General features: G+C 42.9%; 1 protein-coding gene across 3 annotated transcripts in view; it reads left to right on the top strand.

The window, feature by feature from the left end:
* LOC126281405 (glutathione S-transferase D7-like) overlaps nt 1-25837 on the top strand; it is a 91059-nt gene that overhangs the window by 16710 nt on the left and 48512 nt on the right. The window contains exon 2 of one of the 3 annotated variants that reach the window (XM_049980343.1): nt 17103-17554. The exons of the other annotated variants lie outside the window; for them this stretch is intronic. The gene's annotated coding sequence lies outside the window, so the exon portion shown is untranslated. The remainder of the gene's footprint in view (nt 1-17102; nt 17555-25837) is intronic. 3 annotated transcript variants of the gene reach the window in all.

The raw sequence follows: 25837 nt of genomic DNA, 5'->3' as shown, positions 1-25837 counted from the left end.
GATCCAGCTTTCACCAGAAAGTACAACAGACCTCTACCCTGCGCCCTCCAACGACCTCTCGCATGTTACCACTGAAGTCGCAGATGGTCCAGTGAAATGTACGCTACGGGGCGTCTGAATCGGAGCTGTCCTTGAAGTAACCGATTGGTAACAGTTATTTCTGTCACTGTGGTGCCAACTGATGCTACAGATGCAGTATGATGCGCCAGAGGTATACGCCGAACACGATCGTTTTCCGTCTCGGGAGTGCCTCTTGGCGATCCGGAGCGCAGTCTTCTTGAGACTCAACATCACGTGACCACCGCTGTCAGAATGTACAATAGCTACATTCCTGCAAAGTCTTTCTGCAGGATCGCAGAAGGAACATACAGCTTCTCGTAGTCGTATTAAACGACTTCGCTCAAACTGATGTGTTGATATTGGCGTGTTTGTCGCCTTAAAGGTATTTTGGCTAACATAAACTCACCACGTCCGATCTCAACAAAGGACGCGCAGTCGGGAAGACGATAGTTTAAACTCGCGCCCGGCCTTCCTGATTTAGGTTTTCTGGCAAATGCAGGCATGGTTCTTTCGAAAGGGCACGGGCGACTTCCTTCCCCATCCTTCCCTAGTCCGATGGGACCGATGACCTCTCTGTATGGTCGCCTACCCCAAATTAACCAGCCAGCCAACCAATCCACTCTCAAAGGTAACTAACGCTCACGGCCGTTACAGCGTGTATTTAAAGTAAACGCGATTTGCATCCTCATAGTGCCGTTACTAGCGCCAGTCATATTACTGGCTAAAGAGTTGAATAGACAGCAACTGTTAGATGTAGAAGAATGCCCACCAACCTTTGTTTATGTCGCACAGCTCCTTGGTGTTGCGCTTTTTCTTTCTGTCATTGTCTTTAGGTACTTATTCAATTACAATTCTAGACTTATTTGTGGACAATTACGCTCTTCGTATGGCAGGGATCGAAAAATGGCGTCGTTGGAGACAACGCAACCTATATTGTATTAATGACGAAAATTACTAGTGCTCGGGTTGCCAGAATAAATTGAAAAAATTACCAAACACTGTCTGGGGAATGGATTTGCTGACCTATATATACTAAAGCTATTTACAGCTTTCAGCAAATTTTTGTTACCTTTAATTTTATGGTAAAAGTGGTTGCATGTTGCAAGCGTCAAATTACAACGAATTCCTAATTCTACTTTTATCATATCGACACTCAATTATTGACTTGATTGTGCAAATCAGTAAAAAAATTCGTGAAGTAAATGGAATTCTAAAAATACCGAACCACTCACACTTCGCTACCGAAAACAGGGCTGAAACACCGAACAGCTCCATAAAAAACCGAACACCTGGCAACCCAGACTAAAGCTCACAAACTGTTGTCGAAGAGAAATTGCGTAATGTCGCCGTACTGTGGAGGAAATTTTTGAGTGCATTCGTTACCTGGTTTATCGATCGCATGATATGAATAAGTAAACAAGAGTTTGCAATATCTGTTTGAACAGGTATGTTTATTCACCATGGGCAATCTGTTGTTGCACAACAGATAAGAGAATGCATCGAAAGGTGTTGCTATCTGAACAAACTATTAGATATGCATTGTTGCTCAGTAGAAAGCGGCGACAGTGGTTGAGAGGTGGAAACGGCCAGGCATCAGGAGACTATTTTCACGAGAGATTAGGCGTGCGTAGGACGGTGGGTTTTAAGGGTGAGTAGTGACGGGCCAACTCGGGTGTATGCGGAACCGGGTTGAAAGTTTGAACACAGCGGAATTCAAACCGAATTAAACCGAGCTGGGATGACAAAACGAAGATAACATTTAAAGTCGTTCTCTCTTTCGCGTCTGCGCAGTTACGAATCAGTTCAGTTAAGCCGAGCTGTGCAGTTTCCCAGTAGGTGATTATTAATTTTTTGTTTTTTTGCTTGAAATTTGTAGACAGGCTTGCGAAAAGCCTGTAATATGCTGTCGACTGTAGACTTTGACGGCAATGGGCGATCATAAGGTAGCCCGGCCGTTCAAGATTATGGCTGTATACCTCACTCCAGGCCGCAATAAGAAACACACACACACACACACACACACACACACACACACATACATATAGTGGTCAATTGATCGTGACCGAGCCAAGTATCTCACGAAATAAGCATCAAACGAAAAAACTACAAAGAACGAAACTTGTCTAGCTTGAAGGGGGAAACCAGATGGCGCTATAGTTGGCCCGCTAAATCGCGCTGCCATAGGTCAAACGGATATCAACTGCGTTTTAAAAATAGGAACCCCCATTTTTTAATATATATTCGTGTAGTACGTATAGAAATATGAATGTTTTAGTTGGACCACTTTTTTCGCTTTGTGATAGGTGGCGCTGTAATAGTCACAAACATATGGCTCACAATTTTAGACTAACCGTTGGTAGCAGGTAGGTTTTTTAAATTAAAATACAGAACGTACGTACGTTTGAACATTTTATTTCGGTTGTTCCAGTTTGATACATGTACCTTTGTGAACTTATCATTTCTGAGAACGCATGCTGTTAGAGCGTGATTACCTGTAAATACCATATTAATGCAATAAATGCTCAAAATGATGTCCGTCAATCTAAATCCATTTGGCAATACTTGTAACGACATTGCTATCAACAGCGAGTAGTTCGCCTTCCGTAATGTTCGCACATGCATTGACAATGCGCTGACGCATGTTGTCGGACGTTGTCGGTGGATCACGATAGTAAATATCCTTCAACTTTCCCCACAGAAAGAAATCCACGGACGTCTGATCCGGTGAACGTGCGGGCCATGGTATGGTGCTACGACGACCAGTCAACCTGTCATGAAATATCCTATTCAATACTGCTTCAATCGCAGGCGATTTATGTGCCGGACATCCATCATGTTGGAAGTACATCACCATTCTGTGATGCAGTGAAAGATCTTGTAGTAATATCGGTAGAACATTACGTAGGAAATCAGCATACATTGCACCATTTAGATTGCCATTGATAAAGTGGGGACCAATTATCCTTCTTCCCATAATGCTGCACAATACGAGGTGCATTGAGGTTCTAAGGCCTCTGATTTTTTTTCTAAGTAACTACTCACCCGAAATCGATGAAACTGGCGTTACTTCCCGACGTAATCGCCCTGCAGACGTACACACTTTTCACTACGCTGTCGCCATGATTCCATGGCAGCGGCGAAGGCTTCTTTAGGAGTCTGTTTTGTCCATTGGAAAATCGCTGAGGCAATAGCAGCATGGCTGGTGAATGTGCGGCCACGGAGAGTGTCTTTCATTGTTGGAAAAAGCCAAAAGTCACTAGGAGCCAGGTCAGGTGAGTAGGGAGCATGAGGAATCACTTCAAAGTTGTTATCACGAAGAAACTGTTGCGTAACGTTAGCTCGATGTGCGGGTGCGTTGTCTTGGTGAAACAGCACACGCGCAGCCCTTCCCAGACGTTTTTGTTGCAGTGCAGGAAGGAATTTGTTCTTCAAAACATTTTTGTAGGATGCACCTGTTACCGTAGTGCCCTTTGGAACGCAATGGGTAATGATTACGCCCTCGCTGTCCCAGAACATGGACACCATCATTTTTTCAGCACTGGCAGTAACCCGAAATTTTTTTGGTGGCGGTGAATCTGTGTGCTTCCATTGAGCTGACGGGCGCTTTGTTTCTGGTTTGAAAAATGGCATCCACGTCTCATCCATTGTCACAACCGACGAAAAGAAAGTCCCATTCATGCTGTCGTTGCGCGTCAACATTGCTTGGCAACATGCCACACGGGCAGCCATGTAGTCGTCTGTCAGCATACGTGGCACCCACCTGGATGACACTTTTCGCATTTTTAGGTCGTCATGCAGGATTGTGTGCACAAAACCCACAGAAATGCCAACTCTGGAGGCGATCTGTTCAACAGTCATTCAGCGATCCCCCAAAACAACTCTCTCCACTTTCTCGATCATGTCGTCAGACCAGCTTGTACGAGCGCGAGGTTGTTTCGATTTGTTGTCACACGGTGTTCTGTCTTCATTAAGCTGTCGTACCCACGAACGCACTTTCGACACATCCATAACTCCATCACCACATGTCTCCTTCAACTGTCGATGAATTTCAATTGGTTTCATACCACGCAAATTCAAAAAACGAATGATTGCACGTTGCTCAAGTAAGGAAAACGTCGCCATTTTAAGCATTTAAAACAGTTCTCATTCTCGCCGCTGGCGGTAAATTCCATCTGCCGCACGGTGTTGCCATCTCTGGGACGTACTGACAATGAACGCGGCCTCATTTTAAAACAACGCGCATGTTTCTATCTCTTTCCAGCCCGGAGAAAAAAAATCGGAGGCCTTAGAACTTGAATGCACCTCGTACATTAACCCGCCAAGGTCGCTGATGTTCCACTTGCCGCAGCCATCGTGGATTTTCCGTTGCCCAGTAGTCCATATCATGCGGGTTTACGTTACCGCTTTTGGTGAATGACGCTTATGAAACGTCCCCTTAGAAAAATTATACAAGACTGGTCTATGTGAAACGTCCTCTTTGAACAATTGTACACGACTGTTCTTAAACTGACACACAATAGTTTTTAGCGCAACGCAATCTGACTTTCAAAAAATCCCTACGAAAGAATGGCCCTGACTAACATTAACCTATACGTTTCACAAATCACTTACCTCACAAAAATCTTTGTTACTCAAGCTACTGCAATACAGCGAGCACCACTACTGCCAGCTAAATAAAATATTCAAACTACTGAAGGCACTAACTACTGACAGGCATAGTTAGCAAATGAAAGATTTTAATACAGAACAGACAATGTATTTACCTTAATATTCATAATATATAAATCAGTTCGTGACACCAATTCTTACAAATTTCAAAACTCCGCCATCTCTCTACCCACGTCCACCACTGCTGGCGGCTCACCTCCAACAGCGCAACGCTACGCGCTGTTAGCATCCAGCTGCCGCTGCCCGACACTACAATGGCTAGTATTACAACAATGCCAACCAGCCACAGACTGCACACGGCACAGCCAGTGATTTTCATACAGAGCGCTATGTAGCGGCGGCGTTACCAATAAAAAAAACTAAACAGCCTACTTACACGCTTCGTCAAATAGAACGAGTGCAGAAAATCTGTCATCGTAACATAATTTATCTTGTGCCGAGTGGCAGCCCTGTCACAATGTTCAAAGTCGTCGCCATGCAATTCCTGATGCATAGAAATATGGTACAGGTGCAATGAATGTTGATGTAGCATTCTCGACATCGACGTTTTTCAGATTCCCGATTCTTGCGAAATTTGTCTGCTACTGATATGCAGATTAGCCGCGACAGCAGCTAATACACATACTTGGGCATCATCATTTGTTGCATGTTGTGGTTGACGTTTAAGATGTGGCTCAACACTTCATGTTTCCTTAAATAACATAACTATCCAGCGAAGGGTCAGGACACTTGGATGATGTCGAGGATACCGAGCAGCATACATAGCACACGCCCGTTGGGCATTTTGATCACAATAGCCACACGTCAACACGATATCGACCTTTTCCGCAATTGGTAAACGGTCCATTTTAACATAGGTAATGTATCACGAAGTAAATACCGTCCGCACTGGCGGAATGTTACGTAGTACCACGTACTTGTCGTATGTGACTATTACAGCGCCATCTATCACAAAGCGAAAAAAGTGGTCCAACTAAAACATTCATATTTCCTTATGTACTACACGAATATGTAATAAAAATGGCGGTTCCTATTTAAAAAACGCAGTTGATATCCTTTAGGCCTATGGCAGTGCCGTCTAGCGGGCCAACCATAGCGCCATCTGGTTTCCCCCTTCAAGCTAGACAAGTTTCGCTCTTTGTAGTTTTTCCGTTTGATGCTTATTTCGTGAGATATTTGGCCCGGTCACTATCAATGGACCACCCTGTATATGCGTATAAGGGGCGTTCAAAAAGAAACGAGCCAGAGTCTGGATAGTGCAAACCAGTGACAGGAGGGTAGTATTGTGGTGTGTGTAACGAGGTGTGGTTCCGACCAGTGCATGTAAGTTCATAGCCCATCGCTAGATGACACGCGTGCCATGTCACGTGACTATACAGAGTTAGCAACTGCATGCATCAATCGTCCAACGCTGCCAATCGAATTGCAAACAGTGCATTGGAGGCGCCAAAAGAAGAGCAAACAGATGTTGTTCGTTTTATGTCAGCGGAAGGAGTAGGAGGAATGGACAGTCATCGAAGAATGTCACAAGTGTACGGCGAACACTGCATGTCCCTTGCAAGGGCAAGCTGTGGCACAAGCGCTTCAGGGAAGGATGGGTGTCGTAAGCCAATGATGCACGGTCTGGAGCACCACACTGCATTACCGATGGCGTAGTCCAGCTGGTGGATGCACTCATTACCCAGGACCACCGAGTGACAGTCAAAGCCATAGCCGCTGTGGTCGAATTGAACGACTGCAAATGTGCAAAGTGTATGCCCAATGGGTGCCCCACAGTCTTCAACCACACCAGGAAGCATGTCGAATGGACCACTGTCTCGCTTATCTGCTGCGCTATGTTTGGGAAGGGAATGCGTTCCTGGTACGACTGTTGGTTGGAGATGAGTCATGATGTCATCACTTCGAACCAGAATCAAAACGACAAAGTCTTCGGTGGAAGTATCCAGGGTCACCACCACCAACAAAAATCCATCCACACGAGTGCAGGAAAGGTTATGCTGACGCCCTTCTTTGACCAAGATGACCCCCTTCTGATTCCCTTCCTGCAGCACGGGGCAACAGTGAATGCCCAGCGTTACTCGCAAACCTTGACCACCTTCGCCAAGCAATGAAATCAAAACAACCAGGCAATCTCACCTGTAGGGTCATTCTGCTCCATGACAATGCAAAGCCTCATACGGCCAACACAGTCGCGGCACTCGTGCAGAAATTCAAGTGAGAGGTTCTCGGCCATCCTCCATACAGTCCGGACCTCTTTCCCTGTGATTACGCCATTTTTGGTCCCCCTGAAAAAGGCTCTGAGGGGCAAATGATTCACCTCGGACGACGACGTCCAGCTGTACGTGAGGAACTGGTTAACATCGCAGTCCTGGGAATTTTGTGAGGCAGCTATTCACCGTCTTGTGTCACAGTGGGACAAGTGCCTCAACAGTCAGGGTCAATACTTCTAACATACAGGTACTGGTTTCTGTAATTATGCCTCCTGCTCGCTTCGTTTTGAACGCCCCTTGAAACATTTAAAATATACTTGTGAAACATCCGAATTTCACAGTTTGAGAGTCAGTGGTTGATCGTAAAGTAGCTAAGGCCTGTTCAAGGGCATGACTGCATACAACGCTACAGGCAGTAATTTTGGATCTCTTGATAGGAATTTGGAAAACAGACTTGCGAATCTCCGAAATTTGCTGTAGAGATTTTGACAGGGGCGAAAGTAAGTTCACGAACAGCTTCTACTCTTTTGACATGAAATTTTGAAGATGGTGATACACTTGGAATTTGCTGTAATGGCTTGTTGGCGATCTGACAATATTATGGTAGCCAAGTGCCTCATCACGAACATTAATGGACGCCACACTACAAGCTGAAATTTGAAAATACACCAATAAGACATTTTGAATTTGTTTTAAGATTTGGACGGTTATCGGACGATCTTAAGATGGCCAGATGCCTCGTCGTCTCCATGAATGGTTGTCGTGCAATAGGCTGCATTTGGAAAATACATTTATGAGACACCTGGAGTTTTCTGTAAGGATTTTGACGACGATCGGGCGATCTTAAGGTACCCAAATACCACTGCTTGACCATGAACGGTGTAAAGTTACCGTTACATCTTCGATTTCCTCAGTCACTCTGTACTCATAAATTTCCGATTTGTCACGAAGCTTATGTTGTGTATAGACTCACTTGCAAAACACACCAAACGCTTCACAAATTTCGATCAAACAAAATAAATCATGATACGTTACTGCACTTTTAAAGATCACGGTGAGTGTCGACCCGTTCTGTAGGCACAGACTCGACTCGGCCTCGGTCGGCGCCAGGGCGATGAACTCCGACCTCGCGCGGAACCGTCATCGACAGCGGCTGCCGACGCATATCGCTTGAACACAACTCCAGCTTGTAACAGTCTAGCTCAGTTTGATTTGAAATCCCCAAACTAGGGTTGCCATATCTAGCTGGGACCTCGTTGGGACACTCTGAGATCGGGTGTAGAAATGAGGTAAAAAAATTATTTAATCTGCTTTCTTTTTATTTAGAACACAATTATATGGAACTTGTTGCGGCAGAACTAATTGGTACACCATATTTTTGGGAAAATTTCCTGTATTTCAGCAAGTCTTTTTTTCCCCCTTTTACGTATTTATAAAACTCCATGCAAGTCAGCTTGTAGTTAAGCTGGCACTGTAAGATTGATTCCACAGTCCCTGACAGCTATCGATTTCTTTCATCAATTTCGCTGGGCTGTGTAATCATCCGAAAAGTGATACTTTCCATCCTTGGGAATTTTCGTAAGCTATGATAAGTTTATTAGACGAGTAACAGTGACAAATAACACTTCAGTCATCGAAGTACACGTCACTATACACTTTATGCCCTATATAGCCGCTGTAAACACTTCAAACATTACTGTAATCCATTCATCATAAGAATAAACCAGATGTAAACAAACACAAACGCGATGATTGGTCAGAAGCCGTGGCACACGTACACTGGTGTTGTTACACTCTTGGAAGCAGGTCCAACTTATGTATTGGCTATCTTATTACTAAGTTAAGTTAAATTAAACGTTAAGATAATCAAATGTATTAACAACAAACAACGTTTTTGTTAATAACGCTTTAGATATGTAGTTTTTATTTCAAATATCGTATACAGTCTCAGCCTCTGCAGCGTTGTGCTCTGATTGTCGCGCTGTTTGTGCGCAGTATGAAAATGGCTGAAGCTGCTTTCAGTTCCGTAGTGAAACACGCGAGTGCGACACGGTTAAAAAGTGCTGAGAAATAGGCTGTTCTTAATGTTTTTCATAAATTTACGGAGATAATCAGCTCTGAAGTTTTCCTAGAGGTATATTCAATACAGCTGTTATCACAATTACATTGATCGTGTAGCGCAGTCGGTAGCGCATTGGCATGAGAATAAAAAGCGGATGTTTGTGCGTTGGTTCAAATATACCTGGGATCATTTGTTCGTACAATTTGAGATACCTTCATTTCGCAATTATAAAACTCATCATTTTTATGAATAATGCACGTCTTCTTGTTTCTAATTAGATATTGGACGCGAAATCCCTGTTTCCATTTCAAATACAAATTCTTGACTATCGATGTTTTCTGAAAGACTGTTAATGAAAGTCGCTTAAATTAAGAAAACATAACAATTTAATTTTTAAGGCGAAAATGAAAAACGAAATTCTCTTTATTTGGACTGTGTCCATCGATTTATATCACAGAGGTAAATAAGTATCGTAGAATCATGAAAAACAATCATTTTCACAGCATCGAGGACGTCGTATTAATGCTGCATTTTTACATTAGCTACTGTACCATTACAACATGAACCCAACAGAACTGACATGGAGCCAAGCTGCGGGATTTGGCCCGAGAAGTAACATGACAGTTAAGCTTCCAGACGTACTGGAGCTAACGCACGCAGCTTTTCCACACGTCACTGCCGAATGTTGGCGGGATATAGAAAGGCTCGTCATAAAAGAAGAGAAAATGCTACACCAGGTTGGCTTCGTGTATTCTGTTGGTGATAGGCTCGTTATCAACGTAGCAGGTGACACTTCCAGAACTGAAATATATTTCTCGGATTTGCATTAGGAAGGAACTAAGAGATTACCAGACGACAGACTATAAGTAATATCTTCAGTGGCTTCCATATTTAACTGTACGGTGAAATCCTTCAATACTCTCTTACGTTAAACACAGCTTATGCAGGAAAATTACCCTGAGGTTAAGTCAGGAATTTTCGTCATTCTTGTTTTTAATTACAATAGTAAGTTAACTAAAAACTATAACGTGTTGCGGTTTTCATCTAGTCGTCTAAGGAGCATATTGTGGGAGATTTGCAGTGTATTATTTCATTCTGCTTAAAAATTAAATGACATTCGAAGGTGTATTGTTCCTCTGTTTGTCTCTTTTTACGTGTGAACTACAGCAGGCTAGCTGTACCAGCACACCGGCCAGTGCCGTCCAAGCTAAATGCGCCGGTAAAGCTGTGTTCCTGAATTATTGCTATAACAAAAATGGTTCAAAAGGCTCTGAGCACTAGGGGACTCAACAGCTGAGGTCATCAGTCCCCTAGAATTTAGAACTACTTAAACCTAACTAACCTAAGGACATCAAACACATCCATGCCCAAGGCAGGATTCGAACCTGCGACCGTAGCGGTCGCGCGGTTCCAGACTGTAGTGCCTAGAACCTCTGGGCCACAACGGCCGGTTGTGCGTAACGCACAGCACGAAACGTACTATTATTACCGTACTTGACAGTAAACGAGACAGCTTGGTTGCAGTCTCACATGAAATGAAATCCAATGAGGTTCCAGCAAACGCGGAAAAATATATAGGCCAATGTTTACATCAGGTTTATTCTTATGATGAACGTATTGCACTCGTTGTTCGTATTACGTTTAGAAAGAATCCACTAATCAGATCGCTATTCAAATGTAAATTGCCAGATTCTTCTGCGTTGCGCTGCTTAAATAGTTCAGCCCCTTACTACTGGAGTAGTCTGGTCTTTTCTCGAATGGTGGTACCAGATCTAGAAGTATCGTCGATACAGGATACGCATCGTGCAGCGACACCTGTGATACGAACTTGTCAACATAAACTTGTTGACATGAATAAAACAACTGAAGCTGCATTTACAAGTTGCGCCATTAGATGGCGTTACTTCAGTACCTGAGCGAAGCTAGTAACTGCACTTCGCAAAATCGGGAGAAAATTGGGGCTTGTCAGAATGTCGGGACAAGACGGTCCATAACGGTGACGGTCTCGACATGTCGGGGCGGTTGGCAACCCTTCCCTCAATCAAGTTAGCTCGAGCTGACTCATCTCTCTAAGGACGTCAAACGGCTGCGCTCTGCGCAACAATGAACCAGTTCTGCGCAGTGTCGGTACATTGAAGGAAGTAGTTCGTTCGACACGGCTCTGTTTGGACGGCGTCTCTTGTTTCCCATTTTTATCGACGGGCGCGCGTGCACACTGCAACACACTGCTCCATTTTGCACTGTTGTGTACACCTCTGCGTTGCTCTGCGACGCGTGGAGCGGCGCGTCCAGCGTGGACACGTCTTTCGTTGTCACTGTTTTTTTTCTTTTTTTTTTGCATTTTATTCGCATTTCTTCTCATGAAAAGAGAATGCGAACTTGACTTACAACGAAACGGATATGAATAACAGTAGTAACAATCAGCTCAGAAAGATAATGGCGAGGTAAAGAGGAAAGGACAGGTTCTGTTTTAGCAATTTTTAGATTTCCAGAAGGCTTTCGACACCGTTCCTCACAAGGATTTTCTAATCAAACTGCGTGCTTACGGAGTATCGCCTCAGTTGTGCGACTGGATTTGTGATTTCCTGTCAGAAAGGTCACAGTTCGTAGAAATAGACGGGAAGTCATCGAGTGAAACAGAAGTAATATCCAGCGTTCCCCAAGGAAGTTTTATAGGCCCTCTATTGTTCCTGCCCTATATTTACGACATAGGAGACAATCTGAGTAGCCGTCTCAGATTGTTTGCAGATGAAACTGTCATTTACCGTCTTGTAAAGTCATCAGATGATCAAAACGACTTTCGGAATGATTTAGATAAGATAACTGTATGGTGCCAAAAAGTGGCAATTGACTCTGAATAAAGAAAAGTGTGAAGTTATTCACATGAGTACTACAAGAAATCAGCTAAATTTCGATTACCCGAAAAGTCACACAAATCTGAGGGCTGTAAATGCAACTAAATACTTACGGATTACAGTTACAAATAACCTAAATTGGAACGATCACATAGATAATATTGTGGATAGAGCAGACCAAAGACTGCGATTCATTGGCAGAACACTTAGAAGGTGCAACAGGTCTACCAAAGAGACTGCTTACACTACGCTTGTCCGCCTTATTCTGGAACACTGCTGTGCGGTGTGCGATCCGCATCAGGTGGGACTGACGGATGTCATCGAAAAAGTACAAAGAAGGTACTATCGCGAAATAGGGGAGATAGTGTCACAGACATGATGCGTGAATTGGAGTGGCAATCATTAAAACAAAGGGGTTTTTCGTTGCGACGGGATCTTCTCATGAAATTTCAATCACCAGTTTTCTCCTCTGATTGAAAACATTCTGTTGGCACCCATCTACACAGGGAGAAATGATCATCACGATAAAATAAGAGAAATCAGGGCTCGCACGGAAAAATTTAAGTACTCATTTTTCCCGCGTGCCATTCGTGAATGGAACGGTAGAGAGACAGCATGAAGGTGGTTCATTGAACCCTCTGCCAGGCACTTTATTGTGAATAGCAGAGTAATCACGTAGATGTAGCTGTAGATGTAGACGTTCCTTTATTCACTGTCATTCCTTTTAATGTGATACACGCTATGAAGACAAATCTCGCTACTCACAGTTGACTATTGAGCTTTGTGGTGCGAGACGTCGCTAACACTGTCACAGGAATAGCCAGTGTCAGTACTCATGCCCCTTCAAATTCAAAGAAGATGCTGCCAGTCATTCTAGTAGACGCCGGCTTGGCTGGCAGTTCAGACAATTTGAAACTGTAAAGAGTGCAGTTGTTAAATGTTTAGCTTTGACTTATATTTCAGTATTACTTAGAAAGAGTGACAGTTGAAGATAATTAAGTGGTTGCCAATACTGGAAACTTGCGAAAGATAAGACAATGAAGAAAGAGGGAATTGTGAGAAAGGATGCAAAAGTCGACGTGCTAATTAAAAATCAAACTTAGCCAGCTAGTTCCAGGCGGGGCTCGAGTCTAGAAACATCAGAGTGTAACAACGTGGTGAAAAATTCCGAGATTACAAAGACACATAATGGCGCGGAAACAATCATTTCAGTGGGCCGAGATCACGCATATAAAGCGAATGATGATGGTGTTTCAGTTTCGGACCACCCTCCGAACAGCATAATAAATGAATTCCTCCGAGGTAATATCACTAAACAAGGTTATGTGGCTCGGACTGTGGATTCAGTGATTCTTGCAGGCACTATATTGACTTTCCGAGGTGCTTCAAATGGTTCAAATGGCTCTGAGCACTATGGCAGTTAACATCTATGGTCATCAGTCCCCTAGAACTTAGAACTACTTAAACCTAACTAACATAAGGACAGCACGCAACACCCAGTCATCAAGAGGCAGAGAAAGCTCATAAAGGTGACGAATGCTTTCTAGGGATACATTATTTCATATCTGACTGATCTGTATGCGTAGTTATGTACAGAGCCGTCGACAGCCAGGACTGAGTCAGGGGCAAATGTGTGACTGGGCCCAATCTCCAAGTACAGCAAATCGCTTCTATCGTTATTTAAAGTAGGTTTGACATGACTGAACATAACACAATTCTGGAAATATTGGACATACACAAGAAAGACGCATTTTGATGAAATAGAGAATAATTATAATTTCTGATTGAACAGTAAACATTTCTTCACAAATGCAATCGGTCCGTGTACGGTACCAACATGTTCCAAAAAGCCGTGAGCGAGGAAGCGGTTTGTCAGGGGGTAATATCTTTGGTTCCACTGACATAAAGATAAGGGGGCAACAGTTTAGAATAGCCCTTGGCCCAGTGACGTTTTTATACTCTTCAGTAGAAGTAGTATACTGTAGCTGTTCTACAGTAAAAGGTCAAAATTTAAAAATAACACGCTTTCTCCAGCCCAGAAAGCACGTCGGTTGGTTCTTCTGTATTATGTGTGGTCTAGGGTGGACCTTAGGTGACTAATATTAGCAACATTTCTTCACGGGCGATTCCTGAGAAAATCTGTAAAAGCACAGGTATTTGGACACGAAAAGTATCAACTGCGGGGATAGCTACTTTGACAATTTCTATTGATGGCAGATCGTCATGCTGTTAGGTATGTTCTTAAGATAATATTCTCACGAGACATAGAAACTTTTTTCGACGTTGTTATCCGTTACCAAGATAAAGGGTTCAAAGTTGTCGTACTTATGGAGTAAAATATGTGCATAATATTCAGCCAATGGGGTAAATGTTGTTTTAACTGACGTTGTGACACATGGCAAGGGTTCTAAGGTCATTGCTAGGGTTTTGAGGTCACAAAACTGTTTTTAATCAGCATTTGATCACCAGTAATACTTTATGGTGCACTGTTTATGCATAATACATACCATACAAAAATGGCTAAAGTGGTATTCAAGTAATAAAAAACGGACTAAAAGGGATCTTAACTTGTCTGAAAAGAACTTAAAATGATTGAAAAACACTATGTTAAACTGGGAAGACTGCAAATTCAGTAAAATATTTTTACTCTTAGGGCGTTATCGATCAGTTGTGTTCGCCGAACAAGGTATTGAGAAGAAACGTGAAGCTAATGATTTTGTGTTAACCTTATATTGTGCATACTTCTTTGTTGTTTGTATGTTACTAAGTATTTAAATATACCGAAGTGTATAAACAGTAAAACTTTACTGACCTGTAGGATTCGTTTTTACAGGGTGAACATTAATAAAAAGGACAGACTGCAGAGACGGATTCCTGATTGTAAATGGAGGAAAAAATAGGTCCTATCAATGTGTCCGGAAATGCATCGTTGCCACGGTAGATGGCGATGACGAATAAAAGTGTCTCTGGCCATGTGCCGTGTGTTCCTTGTGTGCTGCAGGCTGTGTGACTGACACAGCGTACTGCAAGCAGCAGAACGGATCGGTATTCATGTCGGGAACGAGCGAGAGGCAGCAGGGCTGTACCAAAACAAGTACCCTCACAGACATCAACCACATGACACAACGTTTCGAACCCTTTTTGGGCGTTTGTGTGATCATGGGTCTTGGCAGACAGGCGAACGTGCAGGGAGGCGGTGGACTGTGCTTACACTAGACTTGAAAGACCAGATTCTTCAGGGAGCTTGTCGGTTTTCCAAATCTGGTGAACGCGAAGTCCACCCCCTCCCTGCACGTTCGTTTGTCTGCAAGGACCCGTGATTATACAACTGCCCCAAAAGGATTTGAAATGTTGCGTGATGTGGTTTGTTTGTGTGATAGTACTTGTTTTGATATAGCCGCGCTGCCCCTCGACCGTTTCCATTTGCTTGGCCGTACACGAACTCCATCTTGGCTTGTTTTCGACATGAACACCGGATCACTCTGCTGCAAAGACGCATTTCTGGACACTTGTTCGTAGCACCTTTTTTCCTTTATTTCCAGTCAGAACTCTGTCCTTGCAGTTTGTCGGTTTTATTAATGTTCACCCAGCTGTATGAGCTGCATAGCTGCTGTCTCAGGGAAAAGAAGGGAATCGGCGGAAAAATAATCCTGGCGGACCACAAACAGGCGAATATATTCCCCTTTAAGAGACTCTGACACGTAAGAGGGGAGCCAGCTGCTCCAATCCTCATTCCGCCATCCTCGCCAAAAATTTTGACATTCGATCGTATTCGCGCGTTTTTGTGCTGAAAGAGAATGACAGGGAGGCAGTGGTGGTGGTGGTGGTGGAAGAGAAAGGAGACAGTACCAATGGAAGAGAGGGGAGAGGAGACAGTGACGGTAGGAGAGAGAAAATGCCAGTGAAAGGGAAAGAGAGAGAGAGAGAGAAAGAAAGAGAGAGAGAGAGAGAGAGAGAGAGAGAGAGAGAGAGAGAGAGAGTGAGATGAATGAAGACAGATGAGTGGACAGCATATATGGACCCTGGGGCTATGGACCCTCTCAGACAAGCGGGACATAGGTACAGGGGAACGTGCATTTTGGATGAAAATTTTAAACGCGTGGGTATAGGGGATAAATTTAGTTGGACCCTCCCACCCCAGGTATTTTGGATATAAATTTTAAACACGTGGATATAGGGGATAAATTTAGTTGGACCCTCCTACCGCAGTTTTTGAGCTGGCGAAGTATAGTGGAGACAGCGGCAATGGCAAAAAAAGACAGTGGGTTATACTGTAAATCAGTAGGAGAAATAAGTGCAGAGGGAGGGAGACATAGAGACTGTCAGTGAGAGGTAGATGCTGAGCACTAAGGCTACAAAGAGAGACTGAATACAAGAATTTAGAATGTTCTTGTTAAAAGAGCGCAAATATGTTTCCATGCTTAAACTTTTGCTGAGGAAAGCGGAATGACGACTTTCCAGTTAGTTCTCTTTTTTCAGTAGGGACATATTGGCCTTGTTTGTGCTCCGACAGGAGCAATTTTTCGCTGGTTTATATTAGTTACTGTACGTTGCACGATCTACTGTTGGCGGAATTCGAGCGAATTAATAGATGTTCATGGCGCAGTAGATTGGATTAGAGTGCGCGGTAGTTTACACACCCGTATCATCGAACCACTATTAACAGTACAAACTCTGGTTGCATTTTTTGTGTAGTGTTGCCTTGTATTACAGAACACGTGAACATTCGAAGAAATTGTACAGGCTGTGTGGTGTCATTGCACTGTATTTAGGAAGCGGATGCCCCCGAAGAAACAGCTCGAAGTATTCCGACGCACAGCAGAAAGTTTGTATACTGGCGTATCAGAGTAACTGTGCCTAATTTTCCGTTTTCGTAAAGGACAAGAAAATGAACATCGTTTGTCAGTAATACAGTGTTTGCAAATGCTTCGTTTTCTACACAAAAGCCAGTGCTCATCACTCATATTTTAGACGCTTTAATTTCGGTTGTTTTTCTTACCATTGAACAATGAACTACCAAAATTATTAGGTTGGTCCTTAAATTTGTAGCGTTTTTGCTTTGCGTGTTGGTATTCCGGTTGTTATGGATTTATTTATCGATTGCCACTTTTTCTTTGTCCTTTACTGTTGCTATTTGTGTTTACATGCTGTCATTTTGTCATTTGGAGATAGTCAATGGAGCAGTGGATGCTAGAAGATGGAGTGCAAATGGGAACGTTTCTGATATACCTTTCTGTTTTATTTCAGTAGGGGATGACAGCAGTGGAGACGGGCAGAACAATGTGCATCGTATATGGAGATAATGCTATTGGACAGAGCATAGCAAGAAAATGGTTTTCTCGTTTTGAGGAGGATAGTTTTGACATTGGTGACTCTCCGCATTCAGGAGGACCTTCGAGGTTTGACGAAGATCGTTTAGAAGCATTAATCAGTGTGCTCGAGAAATGGCAATTGTGACGAACTGTGATCATTCCACCAGAGTACCGCATGCTCTATGCCAAAATGGCAAATATTAGTGGATGGCCATTATGTACACCTCTCCTTGCTCGTCAACAATTGACTCGTGAACAACATTGACGATTCCTATCCTGTATCGGTGCTGGTGACGAGAAGTGGTGTCTTCATGCCAGCATAAGGGGAAAAAAGGAAAGGTTGAACCCAAACAAAGCATCAACTCCCCGTACAAAGATCCACAAAAGGTAATGTTATGTATCTGGTGCAATAGCGATGGTCTGGTATACTACGAATTGCTTCCCCGTGGTGTAACCATCATTGATGACATTTATTGTGTACAACGGAGACGTCTTGCAGGCGCGATCCAAGAACAACGGCCAGGAAGACTGCGTGAAGTGATGATACACCGCAGTAACGCATGCCCGCATTCTGCTAGGCTAACAAAAGACAGTACACTGGAGCTGGATTTGGAGGTCATTCCGCACCCACCTTATTCACATGATATTGCGCCCTCAGATTTTCACCTTTTCCGTTCTCTATCGAACAACCTTCAAGGAACTTCCTTTCCAGGTGAAAATTCGCTCCGCACGTCGCTCGAAGAGCTCTTGGCCTCAAAACCACGTGCATTCTATAGTCACGGAATCGAAAAGTTACCACAGCGTTGGCTGACTATTGTAAAAAGTGAAGGAGAATATATTAGTGATGACTAAAGTTTCTGTTAGTTTATCTGTTGTCTTTATTAAACTTACGAAAAAAAAGTTTCTGTTACGTTTATCTGTTGTGAAAAAAAAAAACCGCTAGGACCTTACGCGCGAACCCAACAGTTGGTTACTATAAGTCGCAAACTATATTCTATAATTTTTTTCTTTCAGTTTCCGTAATAGAAATACGCAACATTGTTTTTCTACGGAAGTGGGAAAAGATAGGCTTCCTAATTACAAAAGTGACTCTGAAAATTAAATTTGCCGTCTCCAGTACGTAATTTTTTTCCAAGCACACTTTCTGCATTCTCATTTCTGATTTCCACACATATTTTTAATCAGTATTACAGCAGATTGCGGTAGCTACGAATTTAAATAACGTTTATAAGTATGTTTGCAATTTTCGTTGCATATAATTGTAATTATTTCACAGAAAGAAAACAGTTGGTAGCACACCTGCGTGATGTGCCTTTGCTGAGACCATGTTCCGAATTTTATACTCGTTATGCAATGCAGTCCTACCAGCACTTTTATTATAATTTACAGCTTCCTTCATTCCATTGTAATTTCAAAATGACACATTACTAGGCCGGCCGGGGTGGCCGAGCAGTTCTAGGCGCTACAGTCTGGAACCGCGCGACCGTTACGGTCGCAAGTTCGAATCCTATCTCGGGCATGGATGTGTGTGATGTCCTTAGGTTGGTTAGGCTTAAGTAGTTCTAAGTTGTAGGGGACTGATGACCGTAGAAGTTAAGTCCCATAGTGCTCAGAGCCATTTGAACACATTACTGGACATTGATTTAATAAGAAAAATGTTTAATTTCGTGCCCTGTTATTTCAGAAAACTAGTAATAGCTACTATGATACACCTTGTGAAATGTTACATTACAGTCAACATGATTTGGAATGCAGTAAAACAAAAAATAATCGTATTCCATGTCTCCTGTTTTTCACTGCGGGTTATCAGGAGCCAAAGGCCACCACAGCTAGGGAACTGGATGATAGCTTGACCATGACCTACACGGCAAGCGATAAATTTACAAGTTCATCTTCAGAGGCTACTCAAAATGAATTTCTTTAAAATATAAATACGCTACATTTAATTTCATTTTTTATGTTGGTTTAATTTATTTTCACTTCACTTTAAAACAAAAGGCTATATATTATACGGATTTGTACATTAACGAAATGTCTTGCCAGTAACGCTGCGATATGGAGTGTTCTGTCCCTGCTCGTTCCTTGGCAGGGTCACACATTTCAGTAAGCAGACATCAGCAGTCTCGCATGTAAACGGCTGTGGGTCGTGCAACGGCCTTGCCTGTAATCAACGCTGTCAATGGTGTTTTGCGAGATATTCGCTCAGCAACGTTTGAATCACATCGGAGCCTAGGTGCCTTGCCAAATTACATTCAGCTGCCGAGATCCCCGACACAATGAGAAGCTGTTGATGAATAGTTGATATGAGACAGTTTTTAACACGAACCAGGGTGCTGAATAATCTTTCAGCTTCAAATACAATCACAGGAAATGTATTAAGAATGCGCAAAGCTACACACACATTCAGTAACAAGATTGAAATTGTAACCTCGTACATCTTATTCTAGAGGTCTAATGGTTCCAAAGCAATGTATTCAAACTTTTAAGTAATAATTGTTGTCAAATATTTAATTTCTTCTTCTAAATCTGTTGTAACATCATTACGATATTCATTGATAAGTAACTCACATGCCTGAGCGATCTGATCGTCAGTCACTTTAGACTATTTTCCATACAGCCCAGATGTTTCACGTAAAATCTTCACAATTCCATATTGGATTTTCATGTTAGACACTAAATCGTCAATAATAATATAAAATATATTTATCTTGAACAAATCTTTTGATTTTACATCTGTCATTTCATTCCTGGTTTCATCATGAAATCATTTCCTCTCCTTAGAGCGCAGCACCGGAAATTCAGGATCGATATTAATTGCACAGGCAACAACTTTAGATAAGGGAGAATGGCTTCCCATTTTTCTCGGAGATATTTTAAGTCATTTAATAAGCTCTCAAAGTGTCTTAACGCAATATCAGTTGTAATATTTCGAGCTTGTAGTACTTTGTTTCGGTAGTCAATTGGTAACAACTACTATGCTAAACTGTTTCCATGATTAAACACTTGAATGATTTCACACAGGCAAAACACGCGGTACCACAGAACGTGTTTCAGCTGACAAATTTAACGTACTGAGAGTTTCAGCATCAATAGCAGTCTTATCCAAGTGAGCTGAAATTGGTATTGCAGAGTCAACCCAAGCACTCCAACGAGTATCAGACATGGAATACGTACTGTTTCAGAATTTCCATCGTTGTGGACTGCTACTGAACAAGTTGTAAAGAAATTGAATCACTCCGAAAAAAAATCTTCTTCATGACAAGTCCCAACTGCATATACTTCGAATAGTGGTGTGACAACCACACAGAGAAAACTTTACAAGACGGCTTCACGAATAGAAGTGTCTGAACTCCTTTATAAGAACCTCTAATATTACTTCCGTTATAATTACCTTGTCTGCAGCATTCACTGATAGAAACTGAGTATTTTGTACGTGTTGATCGACTCAACAGCAATTCTCGTTCTACGAATCCCAAAAACAGTTCATTTATTTCATATTTATAAATTTCCTTCTCGAAATAAATTTAACGCAGGTTAAATGTTGTTCTTTCAATATGACTTCAGTCAGGAGTTTCATCAACAATAATTTTCTTTCGGTTCCAAGAAGACATCCGTGATACGATGGGCACAACTGCAAATAAATCCATAATGAAAATCACTTGACAGTGCGCTTGTAATCGCTTGTCGGTATCAGACCTTGCTAACCTGTTTTGCAAGAAGTGGATCATAGTGATTCAGGAGCTTTAAAGAGCTCTAATATTCGTAGGAAATTTCCATTATTTGGATCTTCAATTTTTTGAGCGGAACCTCTGAAGGTTAAGCATCTTTGACCAAGGAATAATGTCACATCAAGTAACGAAAGAGTTCTCATGTACGTTGTCTATTCTACGGACGAACAAATAAGAAAATTATCTCTTTACTTCCGAGCACCAGTATGTCATTTCATTTCTTTACTTTTACATTTCTTCCAGGACAAATACACACAAATAGAAATATTTCACTTTGTGTTAACTCGTGACTGCAAAATACTTTCTATATATTCGTTTTTCATGTAAAATCATTCTGCGATGGAATCAAAAGTGCCTTATCTTTGAATGTTGTTGGCAAACTTATCAGATTATAACAAAGTTTCACAACTGTTGATGTGTACATTTGTTGGAATTTCCAACATTTAAAGAAAGCGCGTTTTGGACTGCATCACAAGGTGGTTTTAGTGCACGATGTCTTATGAAAATATTGAGCATTCATGGTTGCCGCCCACTGTGACCGAGCGGTTCTAGGCGCTCCATTTCCGAATCGCGCTGCTGCTACGGTCGCAGGTTCTAATCCTGCCTCGGTCATAAGATCAGTGTGATGTCCTTAGGATAGTTAGGTTTAAGTAGTTAGAAGTAGGGGACTGATGACCTCGGATGTTAAGCCCCATAGTGTTTAGAGCCATTTGAACCATTCATGGTTAAACACGAAATAGAATTGTGTGCATTTGTCCTGTATGACTCATAAAGTTGAAGAAAAGAAGTCTAAAGGAAGAGCTAGTTTGTTTACAGTGGAACTGGGGTGATGTTCTTTTATGTATTGTATGATACAAAATTTGTTTTACAACAGCAGTCTGATATTCGCCAACTTAGCACCCTGGAGAATACGAATCTTGATAGACTTTGGGCCTCCATTAGGCTTGGCCCTGAGCTTTAACACCCTCCTCTCCGCCTGCCATACCCTCCCGTCGGGCGTGGCTACGTAAGAGATGTAGGAGGAGGAGTCGCGGGAGTCACTTGTAGTCCTAAGCTCGAATGGAGACAAATCTGGCGTCGTGGTGGCCAGAGGAGCCGCTGCACGTCTTGTAGAGCATGTTGAATTTCGCGGATGGCGTGTGAGATAGTTCTAAGCGTTTGGAATAGCACATCGTCTTCCTGTTGCAAGAATTGTAACGCGCAGACTGGCGGTACCCAAGATCGTACTGTACCAGCGTCGCTATGCGTTTATTGTATGGCTTTCTACCGCGCAAAATACTTGGGAGAACCAATCGACCACTACAGCTTTAATTAGGTACAGTTTTTAATTTCACAATCGATGTTATGACTGCGGATCGCTATCTGATTTTAGAATATTCCAGTCGCAGTGGAGCGCCTGGCGCCTACTCGTGAAGTCTAGCTCGTACCGTAATCGCCCTCTCAAGGAACAAATTGAAGACAGATCACCCTTCGCATAATTACTACTGCGGCAACCTCAACCACTGACTATGCAGCCGGCTCGAATGTCGAATAATGAAAGACAGCACCCATACTTTATACAACGTCGAGATAGAACAATGGCACTATTACACAATGAATAAACACATCCAAACATTCTAATGACAGTGATCACCAATATCAAGCAGCAATTACGAGACAGGCCGATTTAGATAACAACTATCGTTATCTAAGCTACTGGTCGAATCCAAGCATCAAATCTCTTTAAATACATTACCTATTGATATTATGTCGAGATAAATGCCCCGAATAGCTTGCAATTGTTCTCCCACACAACGAAATTCTCACAACGCAGTACATTATCTCTGTAAAAGACTCGTAACTTTTTAATTACTTACAAATTCCTATTCCTTACACCGTCTTGTTGTGACCAGTTTGTATTAAGACGCTTCCACCAATATCGGTAAGAATTGAAATAGCTTATGCTACGAGTAAATCTCTTTCCACTTAGCCCAGCGATGTTGTGTAAATAATATGTCACGTACTTCACAGATTTACTTAACTTTGTTCTTGGTGTAATTGTTGACCTTTCGGTAATAAATTACAACTTCAATTCTACTTGCATTTACTTAGACACTGTTTCCGTCAATGAAATCGTTTTAACTTTTTAAAATATCCACCCCTGTAGGTTTCTCATGGTTCCACTCAATCAATGACTTTTAATTAGGCCAACTTACAAATACCAGTGTATACTTGTGTCCTGCAACACAGTATTAAAATCTCTGGAATTCGCCATTTTCTTTTCACGTAGAATTTATATACAAACACCAGATACTAATTAAATGCACGTAAGGTTTATGTTAACATAAGAAAACTTGAATTTATTTTCTCTAGGTATTCCAATACAATTTCATTCACGTAAGTGAGCGAGTGCCATCAAAGACTTCACCCCACAACACGGAAATTCAGTAATAAAAAAATTAAACAAAAACCCTAAGTGCCAACACCTCTTTAAATCTAACCTTAAGTGACAATTTAAAACAATTCTGAATCTCTTTAGGCGTTGACAATACGCGACCCATTAAGTTCCCTACTTGAATTCGTCCATACACCATTCGACACATACACCAACCACTACCAAACCACTTCAATAAAACGGCTAACAAACCAATTACCCCTGGGCGAGCCGCGACCACTAATCGTACAACACGCACAGGATATCGGTTCCACCGATTCCCAAAAACTCAGCACCTACAAATCTACTTCTCTCTCTAATCAGGCTCACACTAGTTTTTCCACTGCAAACTTTACGACCGAAACTGCCCACAAGACGACAATCAATTGATAGCTCGTGCACCTAAATTCACCAGAACCAGTGTATCACCAGCGACTATTCAGAAAATCCCACAGAATCTCTGTATATTTCGTTGCTCAGCGTTGGGAGGAACAACCGTCACAGCCACGTATGTGAGCAGGGGCCCAACACACTAAATAGCCACGCTGCCTCTGCGAACTGTACCCAAATTAAAATACTGGTACCACCAATCAAAACTCCTTTCCCTCTTCCATGCCTTAACCACCAGCTGCGATGCCTCTTTACACCATGCAGTGGGTCGCCCTACTATCGGACCTGGACGCACACCGATGTATCCACTTAGTCGGTGAGAGGTCTAACTAACTCTTTATGTCATACCATAGGAACCATTTAAAACAAGCATACACGCAGCGCCACGTCAACTTTTGACAATTAACTAATTATTCGTTGCTGCTGTCGGTTCTCTACGACAGCGGCCGGCTACTGGACGTCGCTCAGGCCGCATCTCTGGACCCAGCGAAGGCGAGTTGTTGCATCGCTGAAGTCGCGCGCGCTCACCACCTGTTTTTTCGTCGACGTTCGCGGCTCATGTTCAACAATTTTTTTTCTTAATACATTGTACACGTGTATTTACAGTAACCACCAGGTGGTGTTATTAAGTTATCGAGTAGGATGCTCAGCGCTAGTAAGGGCGAACGTAACCCGTGCGTTTTGACACAGCACAGAATGGCATGAGAACTGGTCGAACAGCTTTCCGCATGTATCTAGCGCTGGTCGGCGTTTACACCACAAACACCAAAGATGGTTGTATCTTATGGCAACCCAGATCGCGAGGCCTGAGGTAGGACCAATGTCTCTCAAACGAATGCATTGTTCGAGATAGCATTCACCAGGTCTACGTCGTATGCGCAAACGACCATCCCTTGCATGGAGGCAGCATCCACTTTCATCACTGAAGACCACAACGCGCCATTTCGCTCTGCAGGTGATTCTCTGACGGCACCTATCATGCAGCGCACGTCCGTCCTGTGGAGGTGTGCGTGCCTGTAGTCCCCACTGCTAGTAACCGATTCGCAACAGATCATGTTGACATTTACGTGGTCATGTTTGATCTCATATGTGCTGTCGAAGCTATGCTATCTGCCATTTCTGCCCTTATAATAGAACGGTCTTGATGGGCGCCTGTGCTGTACGGGCGTCCACTATCTCGTCTACGAATGTGGGAAAGCGCATGTGTTCACTGTTGCCAGCATCACGGCACAACTGACGTGGTGTATCGAACTTGGGTGGCCGTTCTACTAAACGACGATCCCACCATTCGAAAGGCCAGCATTTGACTTCTCTCAAACTCGCTAACTTGCCAGTAGAAAGCGCGAGTGCGTTTTCGTGGCATGGTGCCCATTTACGCTACACGTCTGCACCATACCGAGCTTTATGGCCAGGTGCATTCCCTTTTAACGGTGAACACAAATAGCGCTCTGGTAGCCATCCCATTAAGCCATCAGCCGGCCAGTGTGGCCATGCGGTTCTAGGCGCTACAGTCTGGAACCGCGTGACCGCTCCGGTCGCAGGCTCGAATCCTGCCTTGGACATGGATGTGTGTGATGTCCTTAGGTTAGTTAGGTTTAATTAGTTCTTAGCTCTGGGCGGCTGATGACCTCAGGAGTTAAGTCGCATAGTGCTCAGAGCCAAGCCATTAAGCCATCTGTTGATGGCGTTGAATCCACGATCAGTACATCTGCCATCCCCCATGTGGCACCGGATCAATATCATGAAGTATGATGTTCAAGATTCATTTGGAGTTCATTCCTATTCGTGTCAATGTTTACTATAGGAAAGAAAGAAAAAATACTCACATCAAAAAAAGTTTTGCTACACCTCGGTTCCCAGAACTCCCGAAGATAGACGTTGACAGTGGATATTCCATCACAGACAGACACAGTCCCTTTGAATGTTCAGAAATGTCACTAAACCCGACCAAAGATGTAAACAACCATGCATAAGCAGCGTCTTTTAGACAAATGGGGTCCGACAGCCGATCAGTTCCAGTTATTCCACCAGGAAGGAGGTACATGGCTCGTGTTGTCTGTAGTTCGACCATGCCTTGGCGGTCCATACCGCGGATCGCGTCCGCATTGTTACTTTGTGGCAGGAAGGTCTCACAATAAG

Source organism: Schistocerca gregaria, chromosome 7 (assembly GCF_023897955.1).
Source record: "Schistocerca gregaria isolate iqSchGreg1 chromosome 7, iqSchGreg1.2, whole genome shotgun sequence".
NCBI lineage: Eukaryota > Metazoa > Arthropoda > Insecta > Orthoptera > Acrididae > Schistocerca > Schistocerca gregaria.
Note: the sequence above shows the minus strand (reverse complement) of the source record. Positions and strands in the feature narration are given on the sequence as shown.